This window comes from Barbatula barbatula (genome assembly GCF_947034865.1).
Source record: "Barbatula barbatula genome assembly, chromosome: 3".
NCBI classification, from domain to species: Eukaryota; Metazoa; Chordata; class Actinopteri; order Cypriniformes; family Nemacheilidae; genus Barbatula; species Barbatula barbatula.
In genome coordinates, this window is record NC_136764.1 from 11,746,826 (window position 1) to 11,752,873 (window position 6,048).

A 6,048-nucleotide genomic window follows, 5' to 3' on the forward strand; every position below is an offset into this window, starting at 1 on the left:
AAATAACGACACAATTTTCATTTTTGGGTGGACTATCACCTACAATGTTAGAGGCACTGGCTTATCGTGCACATGCTTTTCAGGAACATGTACAGTATTGCACAGTAAGCAGTCCAGGCTGTCCTTTTCATGGGGACATTGGGGATTTGGACTCGGTATGGCCAATACTGAACATGTATATTTAGGGATTTCATCTCCAGATTGAAAACAAGTCTGTGTGCTTTTCTCTCAAGCTTAAGCGAACAACACACAGGGAGTGTACAGATAGATGAATCAGATTAGTGCAGAGTCAACATGTTCCGTCTCTCCTTCACTCCCTCTCTCTCCCTCGCTGTTGGTTTTCCGAGCCAGCCTGTATAAATAGCATTTGATCCATCTATTATGTCTGTGAGTCTCTCCACTGTCCCAGACTACTGTTTAGCTTCTCGGCTCCCCCAAAGAGCATAAGCACCATTAAAGAGTTTCTAAAAGATACAACGTTTTGCTGTTCCAAAACCTGGTGAGATGACTCATTATGCATTTAAAATAAAGCTGTATAGGTACCATCTAGCAAGGATACAATTATTCTTTTAATACACACACAGCGATACACCAGACATTTCCATTTCACCCAACCAAACCGTTTCCTATTAAACACATCACAGTCAATGGCTTGGGTTTAATGGTTTTTGCCATGCACTAAGGAGCGCTAATGTTGATCTAGCACGTGTGTCACCATGTATTATTCATCCTACAGTACAAGATTGGTCCTCCCAGCTATCAGAGTTAAAGAATTGGAAAACTCTCAAATGAAGCATGTGCACCAGATTCCATTTGTCATGTTCTCTGAAATTCAAACGAACAAGGGAGGCGCTTTCATATTACATGCTCTCTGTTCAATTTATTTCCCCATAAACCCGTTCCCTGATGACTCCATGCAAACACAGGAAAAGTGAAGACCTCTTAATTTGAAAAAGGCTAAACGGCCCCTTGGGTTCATCAGTGTCTGTGCTGGAGCTGCTCAAATGAGGTTAATTAGCTCTCAAAGCCCGGAGAAATGCATAATGAGATCTAACCTACACGCACATGCATACCAGCAGAAATGCATCATTCAAAAACTAAGGAAGAGAAAATAATTCCTGAAAAATGCTATGTTGTAAGCAAATGGTAATACTATGGTACTGAATGCTACTTGAAGGGATAGTTCAACCAAAAATCTGAAGTTTTCATTTATTCACCCTCATGTCGTTCAGTTTTGAGAAATGTCTCAGTGGTTTTGTGTCCACACAATAGAAGTCAATAGGGCATATATTTCTTCAAAATATATTCGTTTGTGTTCTGCGGAAGAAAAAAAGTTATGCCGGTTTGGAATGATGAAATTATGAAAGAATGTTTATTTTTGTGTGAACTAACCATTTAATACTTGCAACTCTTGATTCACACTGTACCCGTACACATGGACATACAAATGGCCACTGTAAATGATGACAGAGCTTTGATTTAATGTGTGAGGTGGCTGCTGGTGTAGGAATGGTGATAAAAATGTATAGTATAATAAATTGCGAGGATGCAACAACATGACGGCTTATGGTTTGGTCCGGCGGTGTAGCATGGCCTACAGTGTTACAAACACTAAATACATGTTTCATAACTCTCTCATCACAATCTAACATGCAAAAGCTGTTTAAACAACATCATCACACACTACATTACACCAGTAGCACATGTTGGTTTGCATCTGTTGGATAACCTGATTAAACAATTAGCTATGCTGAGCTGTTTGCTTAATGATTATTTGTTCCAATACTAATTGTATACTGTTGAGACAAAAAACATTCATTTTATGCTTGTAAGAATTTGTTATTGTAAGATTACATTTTTTAGAGAACCAACTGAGACCTCTAGAGGCATTAAGAGATCAAAACAGCTGCATTCAGGCTACTTCATTGCTTATGCCTGCCCTCTAAGTGCGGAAGCTTGGTATTACAGGCGTAATTTTCAGGGAACATTTATTTTGGTTTCGGTATCCTGAAAATTTGTATTAATAATAAATGATTTATTGTAAACATTAAATAAGATTTGGCCCAAAATATGTATCCTTTTGAAGGTGTAGCTTTCCATAAATGTCTGCAAGTACTAAATCATAAAATAACAAAGCCTGAAATACACTTACCGACTTTTATGCAGACTTTTGTCCAGATTTCCAGTCTGGGTTAGTCGTCGGTTGTTGCAGAATGTCTGCCGATTTTGGGCAGTCGGCGCAGACTTTTTTCTCAGAATCTCGTGTAGTAGATCTGGGCGGATTGCGACAATATTAGCTACACAGCGGAAAGTCAACAAAGGACCAAATTAAGGGGTATTAAACGCTGTCAAATATAAACATATTTAATTCATCACATAAATTAAAAAAGTATTTCTCAACATAAAATGCCGCTGTGACATATGTCTGTAAACATCCATCGATCAAGCAAGTTTCAGAAAATGCTCTTTATATGTGCTGTCATAGTTTACATTGCATTGTTTTTAGATTAATATTTGACTATGTACAATCCCCGAGGATTCAAAATTGAGGGCACAAGGGTCAGTCTATATAAACCTCCCTCGTTCACTTCACGAAGTGGAACACACTTCAAAATGGCGGCGGGGATTCCCCCGAGGGGAAGTGCTTAGGAAAGTTTGCGAGAGTCTGTCTAAAAGTGAAGTGGAACACACCCAATATGCATATATCGACAGGAAGTGGAAGTGGCCGTTGTTGCCTAGACAACATTGGGGCCAAAATACAGCTCTTCTTTCCATTAATGTATTTATTCATTCATTGTTTCGTTTGTAATATTGTACGATGTATGTGCACGTCGATTTTCTACCGGTAGTAGAAGACCACCCGGGAGTCTTTGGAATACTCTTTTCAACATGGTACGATTTGGGTCATAGGCCTACTGATTCTACTTTCGAAAGCCATTTAGGACGGATAGTGTGCGGATTGGAACGCAGAAGGCTTTAGTGAGAGCCTCTTCTGCACATCCATGTTTGTTTCATTGGTCATGCATCTCCTAGCAATGAGGCCTGTGTTTGTTGCGTTCGGAAACGTACTCGGTTACTTACGTAACCTCGGTTCCCTGAGATACGGGAACGAGTACTGCGTAGCAGGACGCTATGGGGAAAACTCCTTTTTCTCCGATGACTGAAGCAATTCAAAAGCGCAGTGAAAACTGCACGGTGATTGGTTGGAAAAAAGCAGAGCTTTGAACCAATCGTAGCGGAGCTGCCGGACCAATGGCGATGGCAGCCGCCAAAATGGGCGGGGCTTATGGCTATATAAGCGGACACATCGCCGTAGGGTCTTCAGGTTACTTCGACTTAAGCGACGACACAGCAGCTCGTAGCACGGCAAGGAACGCAGTACTCGTTCCCGTATCTCAGGGAACCGAGGTTACGTAAGTAACCGAGTACGTTCCCTATCGATACTTCACTCGTACTGCGTAGCAGGACGCTATGGGGAACAAGTATAATCACGCCGTGCTACAGATGGAACGAAAAACATAAATGGTCTCGGAGCCTGGGCTCGGAGACGGAGTAAAGCAGGGAAACCCTGAAAGCGGTAGAGGCCAAGCTAGAAGGTGGCCTAGACCGGTTATCGTCCCAAAGTAATTAAGTGCTGGCGTGGCCATAGCCATGGCTCAGCGACCTAATTCAAGCAGAAAGGACCCGGGCCTGAAGGGCCGGAACGTCCAGGTTATAAAACCTTGTAAAAGTGGACGGCGAAGCCCAGCAGGCCGCCGCACAGATATCTTTTATAGAGACACCGCTATACCATGCCCAGGAAGAGGCAACGCCTCTAGTGGAATGGGCTCTAATTCCCGTGGGGCATTGAAGGCCCAAGGAAGAGTAAGCCAGCGATATAGCCTCAACTATCCACTTCGATAGTCTATGTTTCGAGACCGAGGACCCTTTGGTGCGGTCACCGAAGCACACAAAGAGCTGTTCCGACCGTCTGAATGGGGCGGAGCGCTCAAAGTATATTCTTAACGCTCTGACTGGGCAGAGCAGACTAAGCTCTGGATCCCGCTCTGAGGAGGGGAGAGCAGAGAGCGAAATAACCTGTGCTCTGAACGGAGTAGAGAGCACCTTAGGTACATAGCCATGTCTTGGTTTGAGAACGACTCTGGCGTCGCTAGGCCCAAATTCCAGACAGGATGAGCTCACAGAGAGAGCCTGTAAGTCACTCACACGCTTCACCGATGCGTCAAAGGACGGAGGTCCGCAGATAGCAGCGGCTCAAAGGGAGGACCCTTTAGAGCCCTCAGGACCGTGGACAGATCCCAAGAGGGAACTGTAAGAGGGCGAGGGGGGTGTAGCCGCCTGGAGCCCTTCAGGAAACGAACGACAAGATCGTTCTTGCTCACTCCTTGTCCTCCGATGTGGGTATGTGAGGCTGAAATAGCCGCCACATAGACCTTGAGTGTGGAAGGGGCACGGCCGTTATCCAACAACTCTTGTAAAAATGACAGTATCAGTGATACGTCAGAGGACACTGGGTCAGCGCCGCGTGTTGTACACCAGGAGGCGAAGACAGACCATTTGAGGGCGTAGAGGCGTCTAGTAGACGGAGCTCTAGCTTGTGATATGGTGTTCAGTACGCTCTCTGGGAGGTCCGTAGGCTCCCGTCGAGAGGCCAAAGGTGCAGAGCCCACAGCTCTGGCTGGGGGTGCCATATCGTGTTCCCTGCCTGAGAGAGGAGGTCCCGCCTCAGGGGAATGGGCCACGGGGCTGCTATTAGCAGCTGGGAGAGATCTGCGACCCAAGGCTGGTTCGTCCACAGAGGGGCTACCAAAAGCACTCGGTGAGCTTGATCCCTGATTCTCCTGATCGTCTGCTGCAAGAGCGCGATCGGGGGAAAAGCATAGAGGAGCCGGTTGGGCCAAGCGTGGGCCAAGGCGTCCTTGCCCTTCGAGAGGTACGTCGGGCAGTGAGTATTGTCTTCTGAGGCGAAAAGGTCGACTTCTGCCTTGCCGAAGAGTTTCCAGATTTGTTGAACCGACATGGGGTGGAGCGTCCATTCGTCTGAAGGAACATTGCTCCGAGATAGCATATCTGCTCCCCGGTTCAGTTTGCCTGGAAGGTGAGTTGCCCTCAGTGAGCGCAGATTGGACTGGGCCCATTCCAAGAGGTGAGAAACTAGGGAAAAAAGGCGTCTTGAGGAGAGGCCTCCCTGGTGATTTATGTAAGATACTACCGTCATGCTGTCTGACCGGACTAAGACGTGACGATCTTTTAGCACCGGTAGGAAGTAGCGGAGGGCCAACCATACTGCCTGCATTTCCAGGTAGTTGATATGGAGGCTTCCTTCCTGGTTCGACCAGAGGCCGAAGGCCGGGTCGCCATCGCACAGAGCCCCCCAACCCGTGTTGGAGGCGTCTGTCGTGACCACTTTCCGACTGGATGTGAAACCCCGGGTGTGAATGAGGCCGCGAGCCGTCGAATGACCAGAGCTCGGTCTGGAGAAATTCTGGCGGTCATGCGTTTTGAGTCGAAGACTGTTCCCAGGAACAAAATGTTTTGGCTGGGTGACAGTGCGCTCTTGGCAAGATTGATCCTGAGTCCCAGGCACTCCAGGTGGCTGAGGAGGAGGGATCTGTGAGACTTTAGCTCGTCCTCCGACTGGGCTAGAACAAGCCAGTCGTCGAGGTAATTCAGAATGCGGATTCCCTTCTGTCTGAGAGGGGAAATAGAGCCGCATCCATGCACTTCGTGAAAGTGCGGGGAGCTAGAGAAAGTCCGAATGGAAGGACCGTGTATTGATAAGCAATTCCCTCGTAGGCGAATCTCAAGAATCGTCTGTGACGAGGGGCTATCTGAATGTGGAAGTAAGCATCTTCCAGGTCCAGGGAGAAGAACCAGTCCTCTGGGCGTATTTGCGAGAGGATCTGCTTCATCGTGAGCATCCTGTAGCTCTCTGAAGAGCGCAGGGTCAGGGTCGGACTCATCCATGCCTTGGAGGAGCTTGGCCTGATAGACCTGGAGCACAGCCATGGAGTGAAGGAGTGAAGCGCTGAAGCCGCCTGGCCTGAG